General features: G+C 41.0%; 1 protein-coding gene across 1 annotated transcript in view; it reads left to right on the plus strand.

The window, feature by feature from the left end:
- Positions 1-17097: 17097 nt before the first annotated feature.
- met (MET proto-oncogene, receptor tyrosine kinase) overlaps positions 17098-18711 on the plus strand; it is a 73355-nt gene continuing 71741 nt past the window's right edge. The window contains exon 1 of the mRNA XM_084365446.1: positions 17098-17372. The gene's annotated coding sequence lies outside the window, so the exon portion shown is untranslated. The remainder of the gene's footprint in view (positions 17373-18711) is intronic.

The following is an 18711-nucleotide window of genomic DNA, read 5'->3' on the forward strand; positions in this document are numbered from 1 at the left end:
TTAGAAAAAGAGTGTATGCCTGTAGAGCCTTTGTGTCATCTGGTTTTATTGATGACCATGATAGAGCCTTCTCCATGTAAGCTGTAGCAATTTTATGCTCATGTCCAAAATGCTCCTGAAGTAAAGATTTAGCTTTCCTGAATCCTCTGTCAGAGGTCATATGTAAGCAACTCCTTACTAGTTCTCTTGGCTGTCCTCTTGTGTATTGTTCCAGATAATAAAGACAGTCTCTGGGATTGTTGTTATTGTTTTCAATACTGTGTTCAAAGGATTTAATGAATGTTTGGTACTGAAGTGGGTCACCGTCAAAAACTTGAATATCCTTCTTGGGCATGGAAGACAGGCACTGTTGTTGGACTAATAATGCAGTGATTTCATTTTGCTTTTCCAAGACAGAGAATATATTGTTCTGGTCACCATTACTTGAGACAGGTAATGTAGTTGGAGATATCACATGTGCATGTTCACTTGGATTCCTGGTGCTTAGTTGAAGCGTCGAGGGACCTGCGGTGAAAGATTGGATTTGCCTTGCAGCTCTGTCCGTACCTGTTATCTTTGTTGATTGTGGATCACATACACTGTGCTTTAAGGGTCTTTGTCCATGTGTATGTAGGCCAAGTATCTGGGGTTCAAAAGTATCAGTATCTGTTTCAACATCAACTGGTTTCTTTTGTTGTTGTCCTCTCTCAAAATATGATTCCATACCATCAGACACTTTTGAAAGGTTACTTCGTACACTGGATCCTTTTGTAGCACTTAATACTTTCATTTTGGCCATAGTAGCAGCAATGTTTGCTTCCAGTTCCAGTTGTTCCTTTTTCCTCCTCAGCTGTTCCTCCTGTTCCTCCAAGATGTGCTTGTCCTTCAACAGGTTTTGTCGTACAATAAGAGCAGCCATTTCAGCTTGGGCCTTTAAATGTGCAGATGATGCTGTACTTGAAATTTTGGAGCTTGAGCCAGATGAACTTGTCTTGCTTCTTCTGCTTCCAATATTTGACACACTGTCACTTGGCTGTATTTCATCTTGTACATCAGATGTTGCCTTAATGTTCGGTTGACGTAAGGGAATGTCATATTGGTCAATGTGGGCAATTGTTTCTTTTAATTCAACAGGTGCCTCAGGTGAAGTGGGAGAAATATCTGTATCTGCAGCCATTGTTAGTTCTGTAGTCACGGGACCTGTTTGAGGAAACGGCCTTCCAGTTTCAAACAGCCATTGTTTCGCATCTTCCATAATATCTGTCTTGTATTTTGTTACATGTTTAAACCAGTCACTCTGGGTTTCCTGTTCCTTTCGAGGAAGCAATACAATAACTGACTCATGTGCGTCCTTTGCATTTTTGTACAGGTGAGTCAATTTCTCCAATGTGAATTGCACGTCCTTTGCATTTTCATCATTTTTCATGAGCTCTTTAATTTCCTTTATAATCTCTTTAATTTTTTTCACATTTGTTTGTCGTTCCTTCTGAAGACTTTCAATTTTGCAAGCCAAAGCCTTAGCTGTAAGCTTGACTGGTCTCCTCTCATCCACTTCGTCCACTCCTTTAGTGTCACTCATTTTGCATTTTCCAATATGCGAATTTCATCCACAAACACAGCAAAACACTTCACTGATAAACCGCATTCACAACAGCTTAACGGTCGTCAGCACGATTTTCCATTGCATTTTCCATTTCAACAGAGCACGGCAGTCAACGCGTATCAAGCAGTCAAACCAGCTCCAAACTTTCCAAAGACGCGCAGCGCAGGCCAACCAACAGTCCCCAATGGACAAGCGACAGCTCCTCCGACTGTGTTCAAACTTTCAATATACACAGAGGGAATTAAAACAGCCTACCGCTTCCCATGGCCGTGATGCGCTGCTGCTGAAAGTCTTCGCCTCGGCATCAGTCAGTGCGTCTCCTCCATCCTTCCTTCCGGAGAGCGAAAAGTCAATATAATCCAGTGTTCATTCATTCCAAAAAACTCCGCTGCGCTTGCCGATGCGATCCAAATTCTGTCCGTGCCGAGAAGTTACTATTTTTTCTTTGACTAAGATGTAGCGGCTTATTTAATTCATAAAATAGTCCGCTGAGAGGCAAGCAGGCTCCTTACTATGACTCGCTGAATGAAAAACCATAATCCAGTTCGGGCTGTGTTTGTTGACTTTATTAACAGAAATTATGGTCAAAATTAAATGGAAATTGCGGTCAAAGAAAAAATATAGGGCCTCGCTCAACCTTCTTTGTCTAATGCGACGCCGACAAACCACGCAGGTGAAAATAATGTGGGACCACACCCACTTCCTCTTACCAGGAATAATAAGATAAATAATAAGAATGTGCACTGCCTAAACAAAAGAAAACAATTCAAAATAGATGCACATTTTGGCTTCTACACCGAGGTCTCCTTAAAAATAACCAGTGGTGCCTGCTCACATATGCTGAAACGTAGACTTGAATCGTTGTCACTGTCCCCTCAACCTCCAGCCATGAAAGTCAGGTAATAAACATGTACTGTGACTGTGATATGATACATTTAGTAGAAACGTCATTATGGTACATAACCTACACATTTGAACGCATCTGTGGTTTGCAGAAATTTGAACTGTTAACATTTTATCCTGGTGACTGGGCTGCAGGACGGATACCGTGATCACTAACATGTGCCCTTAAATGAAAGTCAGAAATAAACAGTGGATTTTTTGTTCTTTTTTTGCTTGTGATATTGAGTCATAGCAAATCTAATTGTGTAACGATTCACAGTAAACTTGGTGACTGGTTTCATTCATGTGCACTGCAGAAACTGGCCGGTTGAAGCTACTTGTGGAAAAATATACACAAAAATGAAGCTGGGCAGGCTGAAAAATAATTTCCAGCAGCCGTGCTCTCCAAACCCTGCGTATTATCTGTATCACAGTCTGTGTCAGTGAGGTCAAATGCCTGTAGTGCTGCTCACAGGCTTTTTTTTCCCTCCAGAGCCTGGCACAACATTTCCATGGTAACCTCGAGAAACAAATAAAAGTTTTAGGCAACGCTCGTGAGACTGGAGCCGAGTCTCTTGACTGCATTCAAGTTAATTTACACTAAAAGCAGGCACATAATTATACAGCCCGAGGCAAGCCTGGACTCTCATTGTGTACTGTCGTGTTCAACAGTAACATGTTGAGAATGAAGTCGACTGAACAGTGCTGCATTGTTTTAGTGTTACGAGAGTGATTTTCAAGGATACAATGGACACAATAGAATGCTGCCTCCAGGTTTTTATTTCAGCGTATGGCCGTGGCCTTGTCCTAGTATGTGCCCCACAAGTATTAACATAACAGTGGAGTCACAGAGCTGCATTAAATGGCCAAATGTATGTAGACAGCCAAACACCACAATCATGTGTAACCGTTCAACATTTAAAAAAAAAAAAAAAAAAATTTGGGTGTATCTGATGTTCACTTTTCTGATTCAGTCTTTCCACAGGATTTTGCAACCAGGGTGCAGAGATCTGCTCCCGTAGAGACAGTCAGAGAACATTCCAGTTCATCCCAAAGGTGTAAAATGAGGCTGAGGTCAAGGCCTCTGTGCACGTCAACCAACTTCTTCCACAGCAAACTGTGAAGGTCATTTCTTTATGGAGCTGGTTTTGTGTACAATCTTGTGTGCACATTTTTTGTCTTTTGACAGTATGGATAAAAAAAGGTGCTGCATAATTAAACATTATTTTTAATCAGCTCCCTAAACTGCAACAATTTCTTAATCTAACACATAATAGTTGCCCAAAATGCTCAGTTTGAATCAACATTATTATTACATATATTCATAGAATTTTCCATTTTGTACAAACATAGTAAAACCCTTATATTTCAGTCACAACTTAAGAAATAGGCTGAAATCTTTGTTGTGCAGCTGAAGGAATCATTTTGATCCAGATGGGCAGAGGACGATTTGGGAATTAAAAACTTCAAACTTTCAAAAACTGCTTTATCAAATATTGCCAGCAACTATCAGGAAACCTTATGTTTCAGGGGCTAGAGGCAGCCAATCGAGCATTATCTAACCAAATAGAGTCAAGTTCAGCCAAGGGGAATTTAAATCACAGAAAGACGCTGGGAGAAAGGAAAGGAAGTATTCAGAAGGAAAATATGGTTGAAAGCTGAAGAACACAGATTCTGGTATCATCTGAACACCCAAACCATGTAAACTAAATGAGGCTGCTGCATCTTTTCAGTAACACATCTGGGTTGAATCACAACAGAAAACTTGTGAGCAGGATGCAAAAGGTCCTGGCAGAGTGAAACCTGCTCACTGCAGAGGGGAAATTTCCAGTGTAGGACCAAAGCAGACATCACAGGAGGATGACAGAACACAGAGACGGCTCTGTTACCTCCATGCAGACGACAGGACTGGACAGTGGCACTTGTGAGCTAATTGCAGTGACCTGATACAACCAGAGTGAGAAGTTACCACCAGCTGCTGCCTCAATGCTCCTCTGTGTGGTGGCGGTGAGATGGTGGTGCAAACCTACCTGCTTGGTGAAAAAGTGAAAGTGGGTTTTTTGCAAGTTTTTACCAATTTTGCATGAATCCTATAACGCACATCTCAGATAATTCATTTGTAAAACAAGGTGTTTGTTTGTTTGTTTGTTGATTGGGGCAGCTTAACAACTCAAATTTCAAGAGTCTGCTCATTTATTTTCATACTAAACAGAATTGAAAGCAAAACAGTAGATGCTTAGAATGAAAGGAAACCATCTGACTTAAATGTAAAGTACAGTATACATGATTTGTAGTGAGCGAGCACACGTTAGAACAACAATGCAGATATTTTTGGCTCGGTTGTTCTGTTGTCTGTACTGTTCCCTCCCAGAGAGACATTCCTGAGTTTGATCCTGTGCTCTTCATGTTTTCAGGGTCTTCTGCCAGCTCACAGGCCTCCACAGGTCAGGTGGATTAAAGACTCTAAACTACCAATAAATATGGATGTCAGTGTCTGGATATCTGTGCTGAGCCTTGGGTAGTGTTTTTTTGTTTGTTTGTTTTTTGCCAATCGTATGCTGGGAAAGGCTACAGCATGCTGTGACTATGAATTGAGATAATACAGTAGAAGAATCTTTGTGGATGGAAGTAAAAGTTTTACACCTAATGTCATATGACTATAACATCTTTTGAAGGGGTTTTGTTTTTATCTGTTATGATGTCTTTTCACTTTCATTTTGAGGGACTTGGCTCAGTTTTTTACAATGCAACAGTTCCCTCTAGTGGCATAACTTGACAAATGCATATGGATACGTTATGGCCGAAAATATGTAGACAGGTTACACTTATGTGTGATAGTTGAACATATCATTTTAAAACCATGGACAATTTTATGCCAGCCTCCAATCTTCTGGTTTCACCAGATGTTTAATCTTGCTGCAGGGACTTGCTCCCATCCAGCCATGCACTATCAGCATTGCCGAGGTCTAATGCTGATATTGGGTGATAAGGACTGGCTCGCAGATTAGATCTTGGTTATATGTGCAAGCAAATCAAGTTATACCGCACCGCAAGTGGTGTTTTTTAATGGACCTTTGTGCATGGCTGCATTTCCATACTGAAACCGGAAAGGACATTTTCCCAACTGTTGCCAGAAGGTTGGAAGAACACTATTGTCTAAGATGTAATAGTGTTCAGGAGTATTCATATTAAATGTATTTAAAAAGAGTAAAGGGCATTGAGATCAAGCTCTTTTGCAGTGATGCCTTAATTACAGTACATATTAAATACAATATAACACAATACATTTAAAGGAATGGTGAACCAAAAACATCAACCCTCCAGCCCACACCAGGATTCAACTGACACCTTTTTCTTAATAATAACAACAAGAAGTGAACTCCGCACTTTGCATATTACTGACAGTTGCTCTGTGCTTCATTGTCCCCAGGTGTTTCTTTAACATAAACATATATCAGAGCACATGGATTTCCTCATAAGGTTGACCTGGTAGAAAAAAGTAGAGAAGACGTATATTTAACAATCCCATTCCACAACATATCATAAATATATTTAAACACATTTGGCAGTATTACAATAAATATAAACCAATAGAGGTACATGAAGATACATCAACAGGTTGCACAACAAAAACACCAAGGACATGAAAGACGCATCGAGTCTAAAAAAAGTCTATCAATGGAAATTGATTAAAGGGGATGGACATGTATAATTTAAAAGTTCCTGCAGATTGTGTCACTTGTGTGGTGAAAATTTTTGTCAAAGTCAGTTTCCTTATCTCAGAATTGATATGATATTTTTTGAGGGCCAATTTTTCTCAAGACCTCACACAGCGTGAACTTGATTTACAGTTAGGAAGACAGGATACTCAGGTAGCTTGCCAAAAGATGGTTTGCAGGCAGGAGTGCTGTGCCATTTTCTTCTCACTGCCAACCAACTTTCTCAAATAGTTAACACTGATGTGTTCTGAAACAATCCCATCAAATGAAGCTGAGGGCAGAAGGACAGGCTGCATTAAGACGTTTTGGAGCAGACGCAGGGGAATGCATATAAATTATGTCACCCTTCAAACAAATATGTGGTATAATATGTGCACAGGGACGACGTCATACCTTTGACCATATAATGTTGTGTGTTGTATCTTAATTGCCATAATCATGTAGAACTTATTTTCCATGCTTGTATTTTAATATTTGAAGCCAACAGGTCTTTCCACATTGAGACGTTTTAATATTTGTGTATCAATACAACCAACCCAACCACAAATGGGGCAAAGTTATTATCTTAATTGCTCTAATTCTGCTGTGTTGTTTCACATAACACTGTGAGTGGTGAGAGGCTTTGCATATTAAACACAAATAAATCAACACTGATATTTTTTATGAGCGTACAAGGTGTTGCCTGCTTTATCTTCCCACCTCAGATGATTTATGACATGTAAGACGGATAACCCCTCAACAAAGTGTGGCACCACGGCAACCTGTGGTAAAACAATGAGACAGCAGCTAGAAAACAGATGAAACAAACATAAGGTAGACACCATGTTGACTCAGTCGGTGTCAGTGGTGTACGTCAGTGGAAAGTCAGAGATCAGCGGCGTAAACATTGTGGCTTTTAACCACCTGGAAGGATGCAGGATCAGCAGCTGTTTCCTCTTGCGGCAGACGCATCGGTGATTAGAGAGAGTTCTCAGTCACTCTGTGTGATTTGTTGCTGTCAAAATACATAAAGTACAGACACTCACCTTCCCTGAAGATGGTGCTTGAGAGGATGCTTTCACAGCTACGTCATTTCAGCTCTGTAAGCTTTGGTGAGCTAAGATCTTTGAAGGCCCGGCCCTGACCTGACCTAACCGTCATGCTGCAGGATCATCGCCTTTTGAGAGTTTATGCATTTGCCTTTTCATGTTTACTTTGCTAATGTGCATTCTGTGTTTGCCATTTACTGCTTTCTTGAAAAGTATAATTAATTACTTGTTATTAAATGTTTCACCTTTCTGCATGGCTTCCAATGCTCTTTTAATCAGCAGACTGCCATTAGGGCATTTCAAGAAAGTCAGTTTTCTCTAACCAAAGAATTAATCATGTAAAGCAGCGTTTTCACAGTTGGTTAAACTTGTTTTAATTTGCCGTTTGTCTAAGAGGGTTTTCAATCTATTTCTCAGCTAGAGGTGACGAGTAAAAAGTCTCAAGAGTTGATTGAACGGTGGTCACAGCTGGAAGGCTAATTTCCAACGCAAGACAATTTTGAAAGTGGGCGAGACAAAACCAACACTGCAATTTAGTCATTTGCCCAAGGGCTAGGGCTAGGGTTACGCACTGGCTGTTCAGAGCAACCCCTTGTTTGTCTGTTTCATCCTGTAGTGGGCGTTATGGAAAATCATTTATAAAACTATTTATGGATAACATGCCAAGTGCTTTTAGGTAATCAGGTTAATAACTGACGATTGGAAGCAACTCATCAGACCTTTAGTCGGGGGAGGGGACAGATTACAGACACTCAACCAAAGACATGTTTTCTGTCAAATATTTTTTCTGTATAGGCTTCCCACTATTTTCACAGCCTTTTGGGGTATCATATTATATATTTGTTTTGTGCATGATTATTTTTTGTATGTTTGTATGTTATTTCATTGCTTCATTATTTGCTTCACCTAGTATATAATTATCTGGATCATGAATGCCTCCTATTGACTGTGACTTCTACAAAGGTGGGGCCACATCATGCTGTTGTCTGGAGCCCTGATGAAGACCTGACGGTTGAGACATGTTGGCGTTTTTAATGATGAATGATTTGGTCCTGACAATAAAGGCTGAAATGGGAAAACAGAAAATCTTTTTTTTTTTAAAGCCAGTTTTTCTTACCCCCAATTTTTTGGGTTTGATACCTACAGATCTTTAAAGATTACACAATGTTTATCCTGTTTCCACAAGTTAATTTTTTACATTGTGCTGCCTGTTGCTGATGACTCACAAACCATCAGTGGGCGCTGACTGACTGCACATTCATCTGAAATCCAGATGAGCTCTGTCCTTCCTGATCTGATAACAGACGTCTGCAGCTGAAACGCATTTCTGACGCCTTTCACAAAGCTGGTTTCTAGGGTCAGATCCCACACACTGCCCTCTGTGTTCTCCGGCATGTCCTCTTTATTTGGTTTCAACAAACAAACCCTCAGGGAAGCTGCTGCTGTCCTGGTTTGCCCCGACCTCACACACAACACACAACAAGCTCTCTGACTGTTTTCCTGCAGAGCATCATGTCTGAATAAGCTTTGTTTTATCTCACACATTGCACAGCGAGTTGCCTCTTCTCCTTTTTATTGTGTTGATATTGTACCTGGATTTGTTTTTAGTTAAATGTGATTTTTATGTATACTCGAGGCAATTCCAACTGCATTTCTTTAAATTATTTTCTTTACAACTCCTTGGAAATGAACCTTACAGCAGTTATATAATGTGTATTTAAATACACATAAAACAAAAGATACCACAAAAGACACGGGAGTCATTTAACATAAATGAGATAAAAACTGAGATAAAACCTCAATTTGATGAATTGATGGTAGGAACGTTTGCTTTTTACACAGTTGCACCACATTTGTAATGCTTTATACTGTGATCCAGTTTCTCCCCTATCTCTTGAATTTGCTTTGGCCGTTGAAAAACGTACAGAAGCTCCTTTGTAATCAAACTTGTCATGAAAACAAGACTCCACACACACACGGAAAATCCAACACTTTCAGATGGACAGTCTGAATCATTTTTGGCCTCGCGCTCTCTCAGCTGTTACAGCAGTGAATAGTGAATATGATGAAGCGTGCAATGACATCAAGCCAGTGGAAGGCTGGCAGAGGTCCACCCCCGCAGGCTCAGCGTCCGCCGCATCAGCCCCTTACAGATGTTCCCTCCCCCCCTCAAGGCACACCTGGTTCTCCATAAGTCAGTCAGTGCACTCTTTGAAAGCATACGTCACTTTTGCCACAAGGTAATTCAACAAATCTCACAGAGGGAATCTGTGAGATCTTCCTCTGTTGATTCTGTCTCAGGTTTTGTTGCTCTTTGCTGCTTTTCCCAGAGATCAGCCATCAATCAACCTCTGTGAACCTCTGTTCCCATGAAAAAATGACCAGTGTGGACAAAACAGTGATAATTGCAACAATAAATGTTGCCACTGCACAGTACTTTTGTGCAAACCATAGATATGTTGAAACTTTACACTAGTTTATGTTACATTTTTTATTTTATTTTTGCAACACTTATGTGCTTATGGTTAGGTTTAGGCACATAAACTACTTGGTTAGGTACTTGGTCTCCTGACATCTGATCAAAAATGTTCGGTTCTGTCACCACAAACACAGTTGGAAAATGTCCCAGCATCTCTTTTAAAAATTCCACTGATTTCAAGCTTACGAATATTGAAACACCACCCCAAACATCGGTCTCTCATCTGGCAGTCGTCTGGCCCAGCTGTCACACCACGGCTGTTCCGTCTCCACCTCCACCACCTCACCTCACCTCAACTGTGTGCTCTTCACTGGATAACAACTGAAAAAAGTTATAATCACTCGTGTGGTTGAACGCTGACAGCTGTACCGCTTCACAGAACAAAACTCCTTTGTTCAGATAACTGGCTGATTGTTGTTTCACCACCTGACCAAAATGTGTCCTGTCCTCCCCTACAGAAGTGCGTAAAGTTATGTATCTTTTGTTAATTCACAGACTTGAGAACAAAGACAAGCAGGAAGTACAATGACGTAGAGCTGCCCACTAAATCAACAAGACAACATCTTCTATCCTCTCCAGAAATAAGGCTTTAAAAAAAACATATTTTATAATGAAAGTGTGAATATTCACTTGGAGCTCAAAGATAACAAGAGCACAATTTGTCCACATCAAGATCGTCAAATAAATACAAGCACTTACAGCAGATGACTTTTTGCATTGAAGTAGAAATAATGAGGAAAAAGGCAAAGGAACACCCATCAGAAAGTCCAGATGTCGCGCTGTGATTTCACTGCCACTCGAGTGTGGTTTATTTTAGTCAAAGCTTCCAAAGATAAACAGCCAGGACGGGAGAGTTTAAGAGCTCTTGAAGGCTTCTCGTAAACAGTTTAAGACGAGAATGACACAGCTGAGGGAAGTGGAAATGGAGCATACTGAATGCAATAAAGTATTTTTTATTTGTAAGAAGAAAAAAAAAGAAATGCATCTTATCGCTTGATTATGTTATAAAAACAGCATGTCACAAGGAGCAGGGAGGAGGAGTTCAAAGGGCAAAAACACTTGTCTTTTAAATCTGTAGCTGTTATTTCAACTGTGCTTGAGCAGGTAAGAGAGGGTTTTTACAGTGTATTTACATAGCAAATATCTCATTAAATCAAAATGATCATCTTATAATTATAAAACATGTTTTGAGGTTAGTTTTCTGACATTTAAAAAAATCTACTTTCTTAAATCTTTGGTGTTTGAGACTCATGTAAATATTTATCAGAGCTGCGTAATAAACTGAAACTTCGGACCTGTATCTCTTGTAAAACATCGTCACGGGGATGCGGATGGACCGTGTGGTCTAAAAGCCATATGTGTACTTTCCTAAGTTAATAGTGCCTCTTCTTTATTACGCTTATTCCGCTGATGGCCTTGATATGAGCTGTGTTGTTGCGACTCCATCAGTGACGGATCAGCAGATACAGACGCAGCAGCGACTCATTGACTGGCAGTTTTCTTGCCAGTCTGCAGCAGTCACCATTTCCTCTAATGCAGGAGATTATAATCTTTTGATTTCCTTTTTCATTAGGAGTGCCTTTATCAAACACACAGGCATTGTGACGTGGGAGCACTGATCTGTCTCTCCAGACATGAAAATGTGGAGCGTACCTCTCCAGCATGGAGGTCTGATGACTGGCAGGCTCTGAAAGGTGACAAAAGGTTCAGTGAAGGCAGGAAACAAAATGAGCATCAGAGAGAAGGACATGCATTAAATGTTTTACGTTAAAAAAACAACATGGAAGATAGTCTTCTATTTTCTGATCATTTATTTCCCTTTTAAAGAAATGATTTGAATAGGCCTGGTCTAAAGCCTGAATGTTAGTATTTATTCATTATGTATCTGTTCAGATATCGGGGTCTTTCCGTCAGAGTGTAATTTAGGTTCTTCGCAGCATGTAAAAGGTCTTAAAAAGGTCAACGTCTGCACTAACAGAAGCTCCTCTCTCCCACAGAAAACTCTGCTCTTGAAACCTCTCATCAGTAGTCCCGCCTTTAATTCCATGACTTTGTGACATCACACTACGACACCGTGTCACACATTTGTATAACTTTTGGCTAGTGGGTAGTTCGGCACATAAGAATTGATTTAGCACAGCTGCTCTGTTGTGAGCAGTGCTGGCTCAGGCATGTGTGAGCTGACCGCTCAGAGCAGACTAGGTATTCTAGGGGGTCTTAAAGAGACAGGAGCTAAAACAGAGCTTTTCAGACAGAGAGGGAACACAGTGCTGCATCACTGGACAGTATCAGGAAACTGATGTGGGTTTTTTTTGCATTAATACATGTAAACCTATTCTAGTAGTAACCTAACATAAAAGATATGAAACTGAAAATGAGCATAATATGTCTCCTTTCAGCTTTTGTGTTTTATCCAGCTAAGTAGATTTTCACATTACGTGCTGAGGATTTAAGATACAATATGTAAACATCACATTTACATCAGCTGGGTGTAGGCAACAATTTCCAAAAACATCTGGGGATAAAACAGTCGTGTGAAAGACTTTTGTGACCTTTTTTCATTTAAAGGTCAGACTTTGACATCTATTTTTCTATTTGAATCTCCTCATAGGCCTTTGAAAAATCTTCTGATCGTGGGTTTAGTCCCAGCGGTACAAAACAAAACAGAACATTTCCAGAACATACTGTATCTAAGCCCTCATCCCCCCACCCTCATCCCACTCAGGTTGAACCCCATAAAAAAAAGAGGCAAAAATGGATCATGTTGAATTCTCTTCTGTGTTAGGTGAAATGTTGACTGGATTAATGGTCTGACATCTTTCTTTCAAGGTCAATGAATGAGGGTGTTTCTTTTACATTTTTGGCAGATCAACAAAGCAGGTTTCTACCTTAAGAGTAGCAGGAAATAAACCAGAACGCAATCCTGTCCAGACATTAACTGAATACCCGTCTACACTTCATGTTTGTCAGCAGTCTTCTTTACAGTTACAGCATCGACTCCTGTAAACACTGAAGTGCTCTCCTGTTAAGGTTTACCTAGTATAGACAAGAGCATCAACTGAAAATCCTCCTTCGACCTCCTGTTTTCATGTAACCTTTTATGAAGTCGCTCTGTCGTTATCTGTCACGGACTGTAAAGATCCTGCTGAAGAAGCCTGTGTTTGGAGATACAAGGCTGACTGATGAAGGCAGCACACACTTAATCACCGCTGCATCCGTGAGCTAACGGATCACAAGAAGTAAAAGAGTCCATCCGCAGAATGAAGCAGCCGGGGCCTCTGGTGGGTCAGGAGCATCAATCAGAGTTTACTGTCCTGGTCAGCAGTTAACCAGGGGTTGTATTGACCTGCAGGTGATAAATAACCTCTGTTGGGCCAGGTTTAGGTGCACAGGAAGGGTTGACAGGAACGGTAAAATCAAGACTGAGTGCGGCTCTGCTCCTCCCTGATAATCACTCGCTTTTGTCTGTGAGATTACTCTCCTCACTTTCTATTCAGTAGCTTGGAAATTGGCCTGACCTGACGCTCCCTTCAGCTCTCTGGAGAGCGTAAAAGATGTCTGTTCACCTGGATCACCAGCAGATGGCGCCATACTAAGCCAGATGCCTGCAGATGTAGTTGGATTAAAAGGGTCAGTTCACCCAAAATGACAAAAAAAAAAGCAAACATATTCTCTCACTACCTTAAGTGATAGTTAGTCATGAAGATACTTTTAGTTTTACTTAACAGGCCAAAAGTATGTGGACACTGATTAATACAATCATCATCATCATCACTACAACCTTTATGTGATTGTTGTGCATCTCAGTCAGAAACCGTAACAACATTTTTCAAGATGTTAGAAATATTTTAGTCAGATTTAAGGTACGTCTTTTCTTCATCTTCTGTAACTGAAAAAACATCTGTCCACTACAGTGGACATTATGCATCAACGGGTATACTCTCCTTATTCGGCCTTTAGATAAAGTGGGCTTTATAGATTAGGTCCAAAGACTGTTTGATATTACTGCTGAATTCACTGTTCAAGTGTAAATTATTTCATAATTCTAAATAAAACACGCAAAATAATAATGACATCCTCTGGAGTGGGCGGACGTTTCCTCAATCACAGAAAAGAAAACGTAAAAGAAAAATGTGTGTAAAATCTCAATTTATGTAACTGCATCATTTTTAATTGAAGACTTTTTTTTACCTGTCTGGTTTTCTAAGAATAAGAGGGTTTAACAGTTATTCCAGAGGCACTTGGTGCATCTCATCGTCCCTCCGCCATTTTGAATTTATGATGCCATATCTTAAAATTACAAAAAAGAAAAATTTAAAAAAAAATCCAAGATAATAACTGTATGGACTTATGGACAAGACCTTGGGGATCTGCCACCTGGTTATTGTGACATGGTGCTGCAACTAAAATGGTTAAAAATGCCTTCCAAATATCTTTGGTGTCCATCACCTCTGCAACCTTGAGTTTGGCATTAAGCCTGTCGCCATCTTCTTTTGTTTTTTTTGGGGAGCCAGAAGTGACCATATTTGGATGAGAGGGTTGAGGATTGGATCTGAAAGAGAACCAGCAGAAGACTTGTCAGTCACACGGTAGCCAAGCTGTATGTCACCTTTGTTATTCAAAATGTGACCATAAATCACAATCATGCTTATTAGACAAAGACTGAGGTAATAAATCAAGTGAGAAGTAGCATCAATTTCTCATAAGCTTACATACAATCAGACACATTTTTGAAACCAGTGGAGTTGCCCCCTGCAGGACATTAGAAAGAATGCAGGTTTAAAGCAGCTCTGCATTGGCTTCACTTTTCAGGCCTGGAAGCTCCGTCCATATCTTAAATAGTCAATGATTAATGTGTTTTCTTTCTTCAGTGATGTGAAGCTCTGATGTTCAGTGATAACGCCTGGCTCACAGTCACGGTTCCAGTTCATTTATTTAAAACGATCAACAGACATCCACTTCCAGTAACTGTGTCCCTAACCCTTCAACGCCACTTCACACCCTCGCAAACTACACCACCAGATCTTCCCCTTTATGTGTTTATCTCAGCTACCGTGCAGCCGCAACCAAAGCACACACAGAAAATAGAAATTGCAGAGTTGTTGTGCTGCAGGTGTCGTGGTTGCAGGATGCAGATCATTCCTGCAGCACGCGTCATATGTGGGGTTTACACAGTCTGCATGCCAGCAGTGTGAGGTTCACCACCGAACCAAGCTTTTTCTTCTCCTCCTTCTTCTGCTTCTTCTTGTTGCTCCCCGCTAGCACAAGGGCCAGAGCCAAAATGTTTTACTACCACAGGAACCACACAGACACACCCCTCGGGTATACAGTCAGACACACACGCCCTGTGTTGAACACACCCCTTGGCAAACTGCGTCAGAAATGCCCCGAGGTAGGGCAAAACACAGTTCCTCCAACGAGACTACAAACAGCGAAGGAGCGTGTTGTGAAACTTCTGGCTCATCAGTAAGAGGTAACAGCAGAGTGAGCTTCAGACAATGAGCATTTAGAAGAGCACTTCTCTCTTTTTGCAAGAACTCACTTGAATTTAATTACATTTGGGGTATTTTCTTGATGCACTAAATTGGCAGGTCAATTTAATCACAATTATGTAAAGTTTGTGAATTTAAAGGAGGAATTCAACATTTCTTGGGAAAGATGCTTATTCAGAGTCTCCGTTTGTTGATTCAAAGAAGTCACAAAGAATATTCCTGCACATATTGCCCTTTATAACCCTGAATTGTTGTTTTTAATCTACAGTTTTTGCACAAATTAAACAAAGAAAGATATACTATATTAATTAGTGATCATTCGAAGGTGCTTTTGGGCAGATTTGTCACCTTAGAACAGAACTGGGTCAGGAGTTTCTCCCTGTTTTAGAGCCCAAAAATGTCCTCTCTCTTTCTGTTTTGTTTCCTCAGTGTTTCACTTTTAAATTAAACTTATTTATTCATTAACATGTTATTGATATTGTGCTTTTTTGTCACTCACCTTTGGAAGCAAAGACTCCTCTCCAGTGATCCTTTGAGATGAAATAAAGGTTGATGATGCACACTGACAGTTTAAGGGCTCTCCGGTGTGATGTCAGAGGTAACAGTGTTGCCCTCTGGGAAATCAGGGAGTTGAGAGGAGAGCGGTTGATGAATCTGCGGGGTTTGTCCAGAGAACGCCTCTATGTGATGTCAAAGATGATCAGTTTCAATTCTAATAATGACTGTAGCAGATATTTAAAAACCAGCTGAGCCTTGCTATCTTTAAAACTGGAAAAAGCAGAGAAGAGAGGAAGCCATTACTCTGTAATGACACTGAACCGCTGCACATACAGAGTGACATGTCTAGTTTTACATGGAGGATGTCACAGATTCCATCACATCACTCGTCTACCCACTTGAACACACTCATCCCCTGACTGTCCGTCTCATTAAACCCTCACATGTCACTGCCTCTGTCAGAAAGTGAGTGCGAACAGCCTCTGTGCTGCTCCTCAGCAGCTCTCTACCTATTAATTCTCCATCCACACTCTGTTATCAGCCTCTCCAGTCTTCATTCCAACTGCCCTCCATTCAGGAAGTGGGACAAAGGAATTTTTTTTGTGCTGGCCACTGTGATTCATTGCTGAGACACACACACACAAACACACACACACACACACACACACACACACACACACACACACACACAGTTGGTTTAGCCTTTATAACTTAGCTCATTATTTATGGCTGAGTGAGCCGTTTAAACATGACAACCAGTAGTCTGACTCACAAGGCTGCTGGAGGAGTCAGGTGGAAGCTGAAGGAGAAACAAAGACCTTCCCTGAATTAGCACTTGTGACCTTTTCTGTGGGTTTTGGTTAATTTCGAAGGTTTAAGGAGTTGGAATGGACAGTCGAGGGCACATGCGCTGTAAAGTATGCTTTATTTTAGGTTTAAAACTCCTTCTTCAGAGCTTGTTTCAACAAACAATGTATCTGGTGGATACATCCCTCCAAAACAGTGTAGTTTTAACTTAATGAATTTGCACCTTCTCTGTATGCTTTAGTACATTAAAGTTTAACTTAAACTAGAAAAGAGATAATCAAAGTATGTTAAGTTCTATGAGGCCCCTTTTATACAAAGTAATCCATTAAATCATACGTTCAGAAAAACTTAAAATAGTGCTTCTTTGAAAATCTGACTGATTGTGTTGTAATTGGTGGTTCGGCGCCACACGATAAACACTAACTACTGGAGCTCATAATTTACTGTTTGCTCACTTTTCCATCTCTTCTTTCCTACCAGTGGGTCCGTCTCACCTGAGCTCCACGGACAGGGGAGCCGCAGCGGCACCTGGACGCGTCACAGAGTTTGGAGAGAAAGAGGCGGAGCCTTTACGCGCCACGAGAGGAGCGCGGCGGCAGCGGCAGCGTGTGTGTCCGCTGGATGCAGTCAGTCAGTCTGTGGTGGAGTCTCACAGGTTCCAGCAGCGCAACGAACTTGCGTTTAACTGCTGGAAAACAGCAAAAGTCGGATTGAGAAAAAGGTTTGATCACTTTTTTCTGAGCGTTTTTTCACGGAGAAGCAAAGAAAAAAATCCACAGCGATCACTTTGGACTTGATGAGAAAGTCAAGAAGTCCCGCTCTTGGAGAGACCAGTGGAATATGATTTGAATCAAAGGAGTGTACAGCACTGTTGCTCGCTAACAGGTGAGTGTATTATCCAGAAATGTCCTCCCAGTTTCCTGTCTTTGCTCTTATTTCTTTGGACTCGAACTGTATTTTCATGCGTAAAAGCGCAGAGATCCCGACGCTAAAACTCCTCACTCTCTCCTCTCCTCTCCTCCTCTCCTCCTCCTCCTCCTCCTCTGGATATCACAGCCTGTTTTGAAATGTTTTTTCTGGCTCCTAACACCATTTCACCAACTTCCCATTTGTGTTTTCTGAGACCTTTCGCCATGAGTCACTTTCCTCTCAAAATGAAAATATTTTCACTGTTTTCCGCCGCCTTTTGTCCTTTAAAAACACAGCCGTGCGACGAGGCTGTAAATTTATTGTGTTTGGTGCAGGTGTGCGATAATGTGCCCACTATTACTCATATAATTTTAGACCAAAAACAAGACGATACTCATCTCACCAGAGCCTTAAGAAAAAGAATATTGCCTCTAATTTTGTGTTATATTCCATAACAGAAACTTAACATGTGTTTTGGGTTGTAAATCTTTCCTCCTTTTTATCTTTATTTTCTACTATATCATGTTTATCCCCCTAGAGTGCTGCCTCAGGCTCTTGTCGTTGTCTTTGGCACTTATTAGTAATATTTTCTGCTCTCAACTTTCATAGGAGTTTGCCTGCAAACACCTGTTGGCTCTGTCTGCCTGTAAATCTTCTCCCTGAGAAACTGATTGCATGAAAAACTGAGCTCAATCCCTCAGACTTCTTCTAAAAAAAAAACAAATGAGTAAGACATCAGTCTTAAATCAGTCGAAATATGCAGACAATCCCGGTGAGTTTATTCGTCACTGTGGGCATGTTATTGCCGTGTTTTGGTTTACATCTGGAGATCCTGTTAAAACCACATCCAGACAGGGAGCATGCAAATGCACATTTTGCAAATGCTCTGGTGTTGCTCTCCCTCCCTCCACTAAAAGCATCTCCCAGAGGACTACCATTTAGTAGCTGAGGTTATTTATCATTTTGCACGACGGTCCCCCTCGCCTTCTCCCTCCACCCTCTTTTGTTTTAATTGAGTTTATCTCCGCTCCCTTGGGGCCCCTGCTGTCTAAACTTAGGCTCGTGGTTGCGTTGCCCTGCAGAGCGGCCCGCTCTCTGGGTGATTCACCGCTTTGCCTCTCGCTGTGGTCACTCGGGAACGGAGCTGAACGCCACAGAAGTGCTCACCCAGGTCCCGCTGCTGGCCTGTTGAGGGTCAGTGCAGTCAGATGTTGAAGTGCTGATGATCAGGAGGCTGATATTAAAGCTTTGTGTCACCATAAAGCCTCCAGTCACTTCAGTATGAATGGTTTCACTGCTTGTGGTGAAGTGAGTA

The sequence above is a fragment of the Pagrus pagrus genome (genome assembly GCF_965226575.1).
Source record: "Pagrus pagrus genome assembly, chromosome: 10".
NCBI lineage: Eukaryota > Metazoa > Chordata > Actinopteri > Spariformes > Sparidae > Pagrus > Pagrus pagrus.